Source organism: Triticum aestivum, chromosome 3B, assembly GCF_018294505.1.
Source record: "Triticum aestivum cultivar Chinese Spring chromosome 3B, IWGSC CS RefSeq v2.1, whole genome shotgun sequence".
NCBI lineage: Eukaryota > Viridiplantae > Streptophyta > Magnoliopsida > Poales > Poaceae > Triticum > Triticum aestivum.
This window is the reverse complement of record NC_057801.1, coordinates 25,562,257-25,574,985: the sequence shown is the minus strand read 5'-3', so window position 1 is coordinate 25,574,985 and position 12,729 is coordinate 25,562,257.

The following is a 12,729-nucleotide window of genomic DNA, read 5'->3' as shown; positions in this document are numbered from 1 at the left end:
ACGTACGCTTGTAGACCGAAAGCGGAAGCGTTAGCACAACACGGTTGATGTAGTCATATGTCTTCACGATCCGACCGATCCAAGTACCGAACGTACGGCACCTCCGAGTTCAGCACACATTCAGCTCAATGACGTCCCGTGAACTCCGATCCAGCAGAGCTTCACGGGAGAGTTCCGTCAGCACGATGGCATGGTGACAGTGATGATGTTGCTACCGGCGCAGGGCTTTGCCTAAGCACCACTACGATATGACCGAGGTGGAATATGGTGGAGGGGGGCACCGCACACGGCTGGAGTAGATCAATAGATCAACTTGTGTGTCTAGAGGTGCCCCCCTGCCCCCATATATAAAGGAGCAAGGGGGGAGGCGGCCGGCCAGGAGGAGGGCATGCCAAGGGGGGAGTCCTACTCCCACCGGGAGTAGGACTCCACCTTTCCTTGTAGGAGTAGGAGAAGGAAAGGAAGGGAGAGAGGAGGAGAAGGAAAAAGGGGGGGCACCGCCCCTCCTCCTTGTCCAATTCGAACTAGAGGGGGAGGGGGCGCGCGGCTGCCCTGGCCGCCCTTCCTCTTCTCCCACTAAGGCCCATTATGCCCAATATACTCCCAGGGGGGGTTCCGGTAACCCCCCGGTACTCCGGTAAATGTCCGAAACCTCCCGAAACACTTCCGGTGTCCGAACATAGTCGTCCAATATATCGATCTTTACGTCTTGACCATTTCAAGACTCCTCATCATGTCTGTGATCATATCCGAGACTCCGAACTACCTTCAGTACATCAAAAACAAAAACACATAATACCGATCATCACCGAACTTTAAGCATGCGGACTATGCGGGTTCGAGAACTATGTAGACATGACCGAGACACGTCTCCGGTCAATAACCAATAGCAGAACCTGGATGCTCATATTGGTTCCCACATATTCTACAAAGATCTTTATCGGTCAAACCACACAACAACATACGGTGTTTCCTTTGTCATCGGTATGTTACTTGCCCAAGATTCGATCATCGGTATCTCAATACCTAGTTCAATCTCGTTACCGGCAAGTCTCTTTACTCGTTATGTAATGCATCATCCCGCAACTAACTCATTAGTCACATTGCTTGCAAGGCTTATAGTGATGTGCATTACCGAGAGGGCCCAGAGATACCTCTCCGACAATGGGAGTGACAAATCCTAATCTCGAAATATGCCAACTCAATCAGTACCTTCAGAGACACCTGTAGAGCACCTTTATAATCACCCAGTTATGTTGTGACGTTTGGTAGCGCACAAAGTGTTCCTCCGGTAAATAGGAGTTGCATAATCTCATAGTCATAGGAACATGTCTAAGTCATGAAGGAAGCAATAGCAACATACTAAACGATCAAGTGCTAAGCTAACGGAATGGGTCAAGTCAATCACATCATTCTCCTAATGATGTGATCCCATTAATCAAATGACAACGCATGTCTATGGTTAGGAAACTTAACCATCTTTGATTAACGAGCTAGTCAAGTAGAGGCATACTAGTGACACTATGTTTGTCTATGTACTCACACATGTATTATGTTTCCGGTTAAATACAATTCTAGCATGAATAATAAACATTTATCATGATATGAGGAAATAAATAATAACTTTATTATTGCCTCTAGGGCATATTTCCTTCAACGTCTGCATGAAATTTTATTGCCACGCAAGGCTCGTCTCTTTTGATGTACATGTTCAGTTCCATTGTGTACAATAATTGACATGCCTATGACTAAAACATAGTGAGATTATGTAAGGAGTGCATGCAGAAATCCAGAGTGATTGTAGCAACCTCTGGATAGACCCAAAACCAATGATAGTAGGCAGATAATGGCTTCAGTTAAAAAATAGAGATAATGGCTTCAGTTAAAAAATACAGATAATGGCTTCTTTACTGTTTGTTTCCCACCCAACATGAAACTCATAGTAGAGACCAGAGATTAACCAGATAGTAGATAGATACTATTGATTGTGGCCCCAATATGTACCCCACAACCATTTAAAAACTCAAGTTTGACCATTAGTTTGGAGCTGACTTAGAGTCTAATCGGTGAACAGGATGATAAAGTAGCATGTAATATTAAGCGATGCATAACGTAAGCAGACACGAAAGAGTGTGACCTCTCTTGTGGACCCGTGTAGTCCTCGAGGTCATCTACTCGATTGATGATGGTAATGCAGTTGTCATGGCTGCCGACGGTGGGTAAGACGATCTAAGGCGGTGAAAGACAGTCTGGAGGTCGGATCCCTGCTGTGCTAGACCCTTCTGTCGTTGGAGTAGCTGAGTTGGGGTGGATGACGGTGCAGCAGGAGCGGGACAACCCACGCAAGGTTTTCTTTGACAACTATCTGTAAGAGAAGTAATTCTTTAAGGGCTCGTTTGAATTGGAGGATTCTAACAATGCAGGGATAGGAAATACACAGTAATAGGATAGGAAAGCACGTGCAAAACAGAGAATTTAAAAACATAGGATTTCTGCCAATCTGGGTGTTTGGTTCACAAGAATTGGAAGATCACAGGATGCAAAGACGCATGGTGAGATTAAGTCAAACCACAAGAAAATGTACGGTTATAATGCTATTATGCTACTATCTCTTAGTCTTGTGCTTCATGAATAGGAATTTGAAAAGGAGGACCAGTGGATATGAAAATTCCTACTGTTTTTATTTCAAGGAGACACTAAAGGAACAAATCCTACAGTTTTCCTTTGCTCCATTCCTTTGAACCAAATGCCTGAATAGTAGTACCATAGGAAACTTTCCAATTCCTATATTTTTCCTTCACTTTTCCTTTCAAGCACTGGCGATTCTAGTAGGCAGGCTTGGGCAAGGAAAATCCTACACTCAAAAAATGTTTTTGTGCTACTTCTACTACTTTGGACCCAAGCCACTGCCCTACTAGTTCAACTCCCAGGCCCATTAACAAATGCACAGCTCAAACGCGCAGAGATAAATAATGATGGCGTTCAAGAGATTCCATCACGGATAGCTAAGTTGTCTGGTACCTCACTGCTTGTCATATAGTTGGAGAATCTAATCTTATTTCATGTTATTGCATGTGCTTAGTGGACAATATATATAACATGTAGAGTGAAAAGAGATGCAACAAGTGCACAACCTCTTTGGCGAAGCCATGTCGATCTCAGCGTGCTTGGGTTGGTCGGTGAGGATGATCTGGCTGACTTGGTTGTCAGAGGAGGGGAAGAAGATCTTAGGCATCTTGAGATGGAGCCCGGGGTACTGCTCCGCTGTGATGGAGGGTTTCGTTGTTGGAGCAGCTCCGGTGAGTTGTATGATGCCAAGGCTGAAGCAGGACAAGAGAGACAACGTTATCCTGAGTGGAATTCTAATAGCATCTCCAATAGATGACGTAAAATACATAACCACAAAGTGCTAGATGTAAAATGCATCAGCCACTCAGCTCTGAACTTAACTATCAAAACTGAATTTAACTGTCAAAACTGAACTTAACTGTCGAAACTGAATTTTGTTGTCGAAACTGAATTGTAGTATCGAAACTGAACACACCAGTAGCAGAAAAGCAGTAGCAGCAGCGGCGGCAGCGCATGCAAGAGCCGGGGCAGCTGGTCGTGTAGCAGCATCAGGTGAGGCTACACGTCAGTCGACTGACTTTTTCATCTCTGGTCAGTCGATTTTCCATCTGTTGGATACAAAATCAAGGGTCTATAGTTCATCTTCAACCTCCACCCCCCTGAGTCGCCAACCACCACCGGCCAAACAAGCGCTCCCCGCCGCCCCGCCCGCCTCAAAACCACTCCCCACCGCCCCGGCCATCCCTCTAGCCCCCTCCCCCCCGTGCTGAGCTTTTTCTCCGCCGATCCCCACGCCACCGCCCCACCACTGCCGGCGACCACCACCCCACCCTGAACCCTAAGATAGATAGTGGGTACCTCTCGGCAAGCCCCCCTCCCTGATGCGGCTGGTTCTTCCTTAACTCCGGCGAGCCCCCCTGAAAATTGACTGACCCAAAAGTCGATTCAGTTGACTAAAGTGTAGCTAAATTGGAGCAGCATCGCAAGCAAGAGCAAGAGCGAGAGCAGCAGCGCGAGCAAGAGCAAGAGCAATAGCAAGAGCAGAACAGGCAGGGGACCGAGAGCAAGAACAGAGCAGCAGTGTGAGCGACAGCTAAAGCAGCAGCAGCTCCTACTGATGTGGACGTCATCGTCGAGGGAGCGATGTCGTGGAGGAAGTGGTTGGCGATGCCATCATGGATGGAGCCGCGCCGTGTTGGCTCGGGACCGAGCGCCGGCAGCACCGTGAGATCAAATCAAGAAGAAAATGCGGCGATTAGTGTACAACCTCTTTGGTGGCGCTGATTAGGCCGGAGCTTCATCCGAGGAAACGGTGATGATATGCTCTTCCGGTGGTCCAGGTGAAAACGGCGGTGTGGGAATGGAGGTGGCGCGGAAGACGAGGGGAACATCGGGGCAGCTCCTTGGAGGTGGAGGATGGGGTGGCTGAACCGGCGGGACGACGAGATCGACGATGGATCCTCATCCGGTACGATGGATGAGGGACGTCGAGGTGTTGCTATGGACGACGTCATCGGGGAAGAGGCTCCGCTGGGTGGCGGACAAAGGAGGGTGTGGGGCTTCGCGGGTTTTCGCGACCTCAGTGTACGAATGGGTGGGCGGATGGGATGGGAGTGAGTAACCATGGCTTAGGGACGCGCTTGTCCGAAATGTGGGATAAGTTACAAAAGTACCCCCACCGATTTGAGCTAGGCGGTTCTTTCGGTTCAGGGGTATCACAGGCATTTCGCGTGTCAGGATTTCACACGATGTGGGAGTTTTCGCGCCGTTGTAATGTTGGAATAGCAAGGCACGGGTTGAGATGGAGGGAGTTGGTGAAGCACAACGAGACAAAGATATATCTTAAATATTTTGGGGTAACAAGGCGCGGGTTGAAATTTGCGGACAAGCCTAACATGTACTGTACCAAATCAATTCGCACTACAAATGTCATTCAAAACATTGAATTCATGTTATGTTCAATTCAAATATTTTGCTACATGTATAATGCATGCAACCTGCTACTCAAATGAACGTTTTATTGCATTCCAAACGTATATACTACCGCTTCAATATGAACTAAATTTGAATTCATTTCTCTATTTGAATAATATCTACAATAATGATTGTTGTGAAGTCAAAAAATTTGAATTCGTTTCTCTATTTTAATAAGATCTATAATCATCATTATTGTCAAGTTAAACCATCATTTGTGTATTATCTTCACAGCACACCACATGATTACTCACGAGTTAGATATGAACTATGTGTACTATATGAACTCGAACTCGATTTTTTGAATCCACTTTATGTTGATTTAAAATCAAAGTACATTTGAATCTCTAGCTAGATCTTCATAATCTAAACCATGTCTCATATGTATAATGTGTTTATCACGTAATGTATGGTGCCCCGCCCCCTACGCCTACAAGTATTTAGGTGAGTTGCAAACACCACACATTACCACAAATTCAAATAAAATGTGAGATTTTTTGATATATAGTATTGTTTAGATTTTTCGATATTTAGTTGTAAGCTGCAAACGCCACACATTATCACAGATTCAAATAAAATGTGAGATTGTTTGATGTATGTATGGTTTAGATTGTTCAAAATTTAGCTGTGAGTTGCAAACACCATGCATTATCACATTATGGTATAACATGTGCAAAACCACAACACGTGTATCACCACTATATTCATGCATGCATATGTTTATAACACTATGATCTCCTATTCAAATATATGAATCCACTTTCATAACAAATTATCATCTTTGTTAGTCTCTTACACCCACACAATCCTCTAACCTTTGTATCTAGCACTAACTTTCTCTCGTGCATGCACACGCCCTCCTCGCACTCCCCCTCCCTCAGCATTCTATCCATCGCGCACATTCATTTTTTTCTTTAGGTTGTTCTCCCACAGTCTCCACAACTCCTTTCCGACACACACCGATCGATAAACCTATCCAGCGATGTCTGCCTACAACATACACATGCACATCCAGCGATGTATGCCTACAACATACACATGCACCTTCCATCTCCTTTCTGTGGCCATGCCTCGTGTCTCTCATACGGTCCTACGCACGTGTAAACTCTCGCCCCTCTTTTCATCGATCTCACAATCGGACACTCCTCCCCCTATCTAGCTAGTAGCTCGGCCTCTCGCACCACCTCCTAGATCCATTCTCTCTGTCTATCCGTCTCGCTGGGCCTTATTTGCCTCTAACAAATGGATGTACACCGACCGATCTCCCACTATACATATAGCTAGCTAGGTCCTTATAACTCGTTTTCCCCACGCGTCGATCAATCTACCTCATTAGTTATGTCTCTCCCTTCCTCCGACAAACAACAATTGATCTACTGATCTAGTTAGTTTGCTTACCAAATTCTTTGAACTTTTCAAATGTTTCAGACTTATGCTTCATTAAGTAGATATGCCCATATCTGCTCAAATCATCTGTGAAGGTAAGAAAACAACGATACCTGCCACGAGCCTCAACACTCATTGGACCGCATACATCGGTATGTATTATTTCCAATAAACGCTAAAGCTCGCTCCATTGTTCTAGAGAACGGAGTTTTAGTCATCTTGCCCATGAGGGATGGTTCACAAGCACCAAGTGATTCATAATCAAGTGATTCCAAAAGTCCATCAGCATGGAGTTTCTTCATGCGCTTTACACCGATATGACCCAAACGGTAGTGCCATAAATAAGTTGCACTATAATTATCAACTCTGCATCTTTTGGCTTCAATATTATGAACATGTGTATCATCATGATCGAGATTCAACAAAAATAGACCACTCAGCAAGTGTGCATGACCATAAAAGGTATTACTCATATAAATAGAACAACCATTATTCTCTGATTTAAATGAATAACTATCTCGCATCAAACAAGATCCAGATATAATGTTCATGCTCAACGCTCGCACCAAATAACAATTATTTAGGTCTAAAACTAATCCCGAAGGTAGATGTAGAGGTAGCGTGCCGACGACGCTCACATCGACCTTGGAACCATTTCCCAAGCGCATCGTCACCTCGTCCTTAGCCAATCTTCGTTTAATCCGTAGCCCCTGTTTTGAGTTGCAAATATGAGCAACAGAACCAGTATGAAATACCCAGGCGCTAATACGAGTATTAGTAAGGTACACATCAATAACATTTATATCAAATATACCTTTCACTTTGCCATCCTTCTTATCCGCCAAATACTTGGCGCAGTTCCGCTTCCAGTGACCAGTCCCTTTGCAGTTGAAGCACTCGGTTTCAGGCTTAGGTCCAAACTTGGGTTTCTTCTCCTGAGCAGCAACTTTCTTGTCATTCTTCTTGAAGTTCCCCTTATTCCCTTTGCCCTTTTTCTTGAAACTAGTGGTCTTGTTGACCATCAACACTTGATGCTCCTTCTTGATTTCTACCTCTGCAGCCTTTAGCGTTGCAAAGAGCTCAGGAATTGTCTTGTTCATCCCTTGCATATTATAGTTCATCATGAAGCCTTTATAGCTTGCTGGCAGTGATTGAAGAATTCTGTCAATGACACTATCATTAGGAAGATTAACTCCCAGCTGAGTCAAGTGGTTATGGTGTTGGGGAACGTGGCAGAAAATTAAAATTTTTCCTACGGTTTCACCAAGATCCATCTATGAGTTCATCTAAGCAACGAGTCAAGGGAATGAGTTTGCATCTACATACCACTTGTAGATCGCGTACGGAAGCGTTCGAGGGTGCGGTGATGATGGAGTCGTACTCGACGTGATTCAGATCACCGATGACCAAGTGCTGAACGGACAGCACCTCCACGTTCAACACACGTACGGTACAGGCGACGTCTCCTCCGTCTTGATCCAGCAAGGAGGAAGGAGAGGCTGAGGAAGACAGCTCCACCGGCAGCACGACGGCGTGGTGTTGGTGGAGAAGTAGCACTCCGACAGGGCTTCGCCAAGCTCGTGACGGAGAAGGAGAGGTGTTGGGGAGGGGAGGGGCTGCGCCTTGGCTTGGGTGTGCAGCCCTCCCCTCACCCCTCTATTTATAGGGGAAGGGGCAAGGGGGGCCGGCCCCTCTAGATGGGATCTAGAGGGGGGGCGGCGGCCAGGGAGGGGGGACTTGCCCCCCAAGCAAAGGGGGGCGCCCCCTCTAGGGTTCCCCCCCCAACCCTAGGCGCATGGGCCCAAGGGGGGGCGCCCAGCCCTCCAGGGGCTGGCTCCTGCCCCACGCAGCCCATGTGGCCCCCCGGGAGGGGTGGCCCCTCCCGGTGGACCCCCGGAACCCTTCCGGTGGCCCCGATACAATACCGATATGCCCCCGAAACTTTCCGGTGTCCGTTTGACAACTTCCCATATATAAATCTTTACCTCCGGACCCATCCGGAACTCCTCGTGACGTCCGGGATCTCATCCGAGACTCCGAACAACATTCGGTATTCACATACAAGTCTTCCTAATAACCCTAGCGTCACCGAACCTTAAGTGTGTAGACCCTACGGGTTCGGGAGACACGCAGACATGACTGAGACGGCTCTCAGGTCAATAACCAACAGCGGGATCTGGATACCCATGTTGGCTCCCACATGCTCCTCGATGATGTCATCGGATGAACCACGATGTCGAGGATTCAAGCAACCCCGTATACTATTCCCTTTGTCTATCGGTACGTTACATGCCCGAGACTCGATCGTCGGTATCCCAATACCTCGTTTAGTCTCGTTACCGGCAAGTCACTTTACTCGTACCGTAATGCATGATCCCGTGACCAAGCACTTGGTCACTTTGAGCTCATTATGATGATGCGTTACCGAGTGGGCCCAGAGATACCTCTCCGTCATACAGAGTGACAAATCCCAGTCTCGATCCGTGTCAACCCAACAGACACTTTCGGAGATACCTGTAATGCACCTTTATAGTCACCCAGTTACGTTGTGACGTTTGGTACACCCAAAGCACTCCTACGGTATCCGGGAGTTACACGATCTCATGGTCTAAGGAAGAGATACTTGACATTGGAAAAGCTCTAGCAAAATGAACTACACGATCTTGTGCTATGCTTAGGATTGGGTCTTGTCCATCACATCATTCTCCTAATGATGTGATCCCGTTGTCAATGACATCTAATGTCCATAGTTAGGAAACCATGACTATCTGTTGACCAGCGAGCTAGTCAACTAGAGGCTCACTAGGGACGTATTGTGGTCTATGTATTCACACGTGTATTACGATTTCCGGATAATACAATTATAGCATGAATAAAAGACAATTATCACGAACAAGGAAATATAATAATGCTGCTTTTATTATTGCCTCTAGGGCATATTTCCAACAGTCTCCCACTTGCACTAGAGTCAATAATCTAGTTACATTGTGATGAATCGAACACCCATAGAGTTCTGGTGTTGATCATGTTTTGCTTGCGAGAGAGGTTTAGTCAACGGATCTGCGACATTCAGATCCGTATGTACTTTGCAAATATCTATGTCTCCATCTTGAACATTTTCACGGATGGAGTTGAAACGACGCTTGATGTGCCTGGTCTTCTTGTGAAACCTGGGCTCCTTGGCAAGGGCAATAGCTCCAGTGTTGTCACAGAAGAGTTTGATCGGCCCCGACACATTGGGTATGACTCCTAGGTCGGTGATGAACTCCTTCACCCAAATAGCTTCATGCGTTGCCTCCGAGGTTGCCATGTACTCCGCTTCACATGTCGATCCCGCCACGACGCTCTGCTTGCAGCTGCACCAGCTTACTGCTCCACCATTCAACATATACACGTATCCGGTTTGTGACTTAGAGTCATCCAGATCTGTGTCGAAGCTAGCGTCGACGTAACCCTTTACGACAAGCTCTTCGTCACCTCCATAAACGAGAAACATGTCCTTTGTCCTTTTCAGGTACTTTAGGATATTCTTGACCGCTGTCCAGTGTTCCTTGCCGGGATTACTTTGGTACCTACCTACCAAACTTACGGCAAGGTTTACATCAGGTCTGGTACACAGCATGGCATACATAATAGATCCTATGGCTGAAGCATAGGGGATGACGCTCATCTCTTCTTTATCTTTTGCCGTGGTCGGGCATTGAGCCGAGCTCAATCTCATACCTTGCAATACAGGCAAGAACCCCTTCTTGGACTGATCCATTTTGAACTTCTTCAAAATCTTATCAAGGTATGTGCTTTGTGAAAGACCTATGGGGCGTCTCGATCTATCTCTATAGATCTTGATGCCTAATATATAAGCAGCTTCTCCAAGGTCCTTCATTGAAAAACACTTATTCAAGTAGGCCTTAATGTTGTCCAAAAGTTCTATATAATTTCCCATCAAAAGTATGTCATCTACATATAATATGAGAAATGCTACAGATCTCCCACTCACTTTCTTGTAAACGCAGGCTTCTCCATAAGTCTGCATAAACCCAAACGCTTTGATCATCTCATCAAAGCGAATGTTCCAACTCCGAGATGCTTGCACCAGCCCATAAATGGATCGCTGGAGTTTGCATACTTTGTTAGCATTCTTAGGATCGACAAAACCCTCCGGCTGCATCATATACAGTTCTTCCTTAAGATGCCCGTTAAGGAATGCCGTTTTGACGTCCATCTGCCATATCTCATAATCATAGTATGCGGCAATTGCTAACATGATTCGGACGGACTTAAGCTTCGCTATGGGAGAGAAAGTCTCATCGTAGTCAATCCCTTGAACTTGCCTATAACCCTTAGCGACAAGTCGAGCTTTATAGATGGTGACATTACCATCCGCGTCTGTCTTCTTCTTAAAGATCCATTTGTTTTCTATCGCTCGCCGATCATCAGGCAAGTCAGTCAAAGTCCATACTTTGTTTTCATACATGGATTCTATCTCGGATTTCATGGCTTCAAGCCACTTGTTGGAATCTGGGCCCGCTATCGCTTCTTCATAGTTCGAAGGTTCACCGTTGTCTAACAACATGATTTCCAGGACAGGGTTGCCGTACCACTCTGGTGCGGAACGTGTCCTTGTGGACCTACGAAGTTCAGTAGCAACTTGATCAGAAGTACCTTGATCATCATCATTAATTTCCTCTCCAGTTGGAGTAGGCATCACAGGAACATTTTCCTGAGCTGCACTACTATCCTGTTCAAGAGGTAGTACTTCATCGAGTTCTACTTTCCTCCCACTAACTTCTTTCGAGAGAAACTCTTTTTCTAGAAAGGATCCGTTCTTGGCAACAAAGATCTTGCCCTCGGATCTTAAGTAGAAGGTGTACCCAATGGTTTCTTTAGGGTATCCTATGAAGACGCATTTTTCCGACTTGGGTTCGAGCTTTTCAGGTTGAAGTTTCTTGACATAAGCATCGCATCCCCAAACTTTTAGAAACGACAGCTTAGGTTTCTTCCCAAACCATAATTCATACAGTGTCGTCTCAACGGATTTAGACGGTGCCCTATTTAAAGTGAATGTAGCTGTCTCTAGAGCGTATCCCCAAAATGATAGCAGTAAATCGGTAAGAGACATCATAGATCGCACCATATCCAATAGAGTGCGATTACGACGTTCGGACACACCGTTTCACTGAGGTGTTCCAGGCGGCGTGAGTTGTGAAACGATTCCACATTTTCTTAAGTGTGTACCAAATTCATGACTTAAATATTCTCCTCCATGATCCGATCATAAGAATTTTATCTTTCGGTCACGTTGATTCTCTACTTTATTCTGAAATTCCTTGAACTTTTCAAAGGTCTCAGACTTGTGTTTCATCAAGTAGACATACCCATATCTACTTAAGTCATCAGTGAGACTGAGAACATAACGATATCCTCCGCGAGCCTCAACGCTCATTGGACCGCACACATCGGTATGTATGATTTCCAACAAGTTGGTTGCTCGCTCCATTGTTCCGGACAACGGGGTCTTGGTCATTTTGCCCATGAGGCATGGTTCGCATGTGTCAAATGATTCATAATCGAGAGACTCTAAAAGTCCATCAGCATGGAGCTTCTTCATGCGCTTGACACCAATGTGACCAAGGCGGCAGTGCCACAAGTATGTGGGACTATCGTTATCAACTACATCTTTTGGTATTCACACTATGAATATGTGTAACATTACGTTCGAGATTCATTAAGAATAAACCATTGACCATCGGGGCATGACCATAAAACATATCTCTCATATAAATAGAACAACAATTATTCTCGGATTTAAATGAGTAGCCATCTCGTATTAAATGAGATCCAGATACAATGTTCATGCTCAATCTTGGCACTAAATAACAATTATTGAGGTTTAAAACTAATCCCGTAGGTAAATGTAGAGGTAGCATGCCGACGGCGATCACATCGACCTTGGAACCATTCCCGACGCGCATCATCACCTCATCCTTCGCCAGTCTCCGCTTATTCCGCAGCTCCTGCTGTGAGTTACAAATGTGAGCAACGGCACCGGTATCAAATACCCAGGAGTTACTAGGAGTACTGGTAAGGTACACATCAATTACATGTATATCAAATATACCTTTAGTGTTGCCGGCCTTCTTGTCCGCTAAGTATTTGAGGCAGTTCCGCTTCCAGTGACCCTTCCCCTTGCAATAAAAGCACTCAGTCTCAGGCTTGGGTCCATTCTTTGACTTCTTCCCGGCAACTGGCTTACCGGGCGCGGCAACATCTTTGCCGTCCTTCTTGAAGTTCTTCTTACCC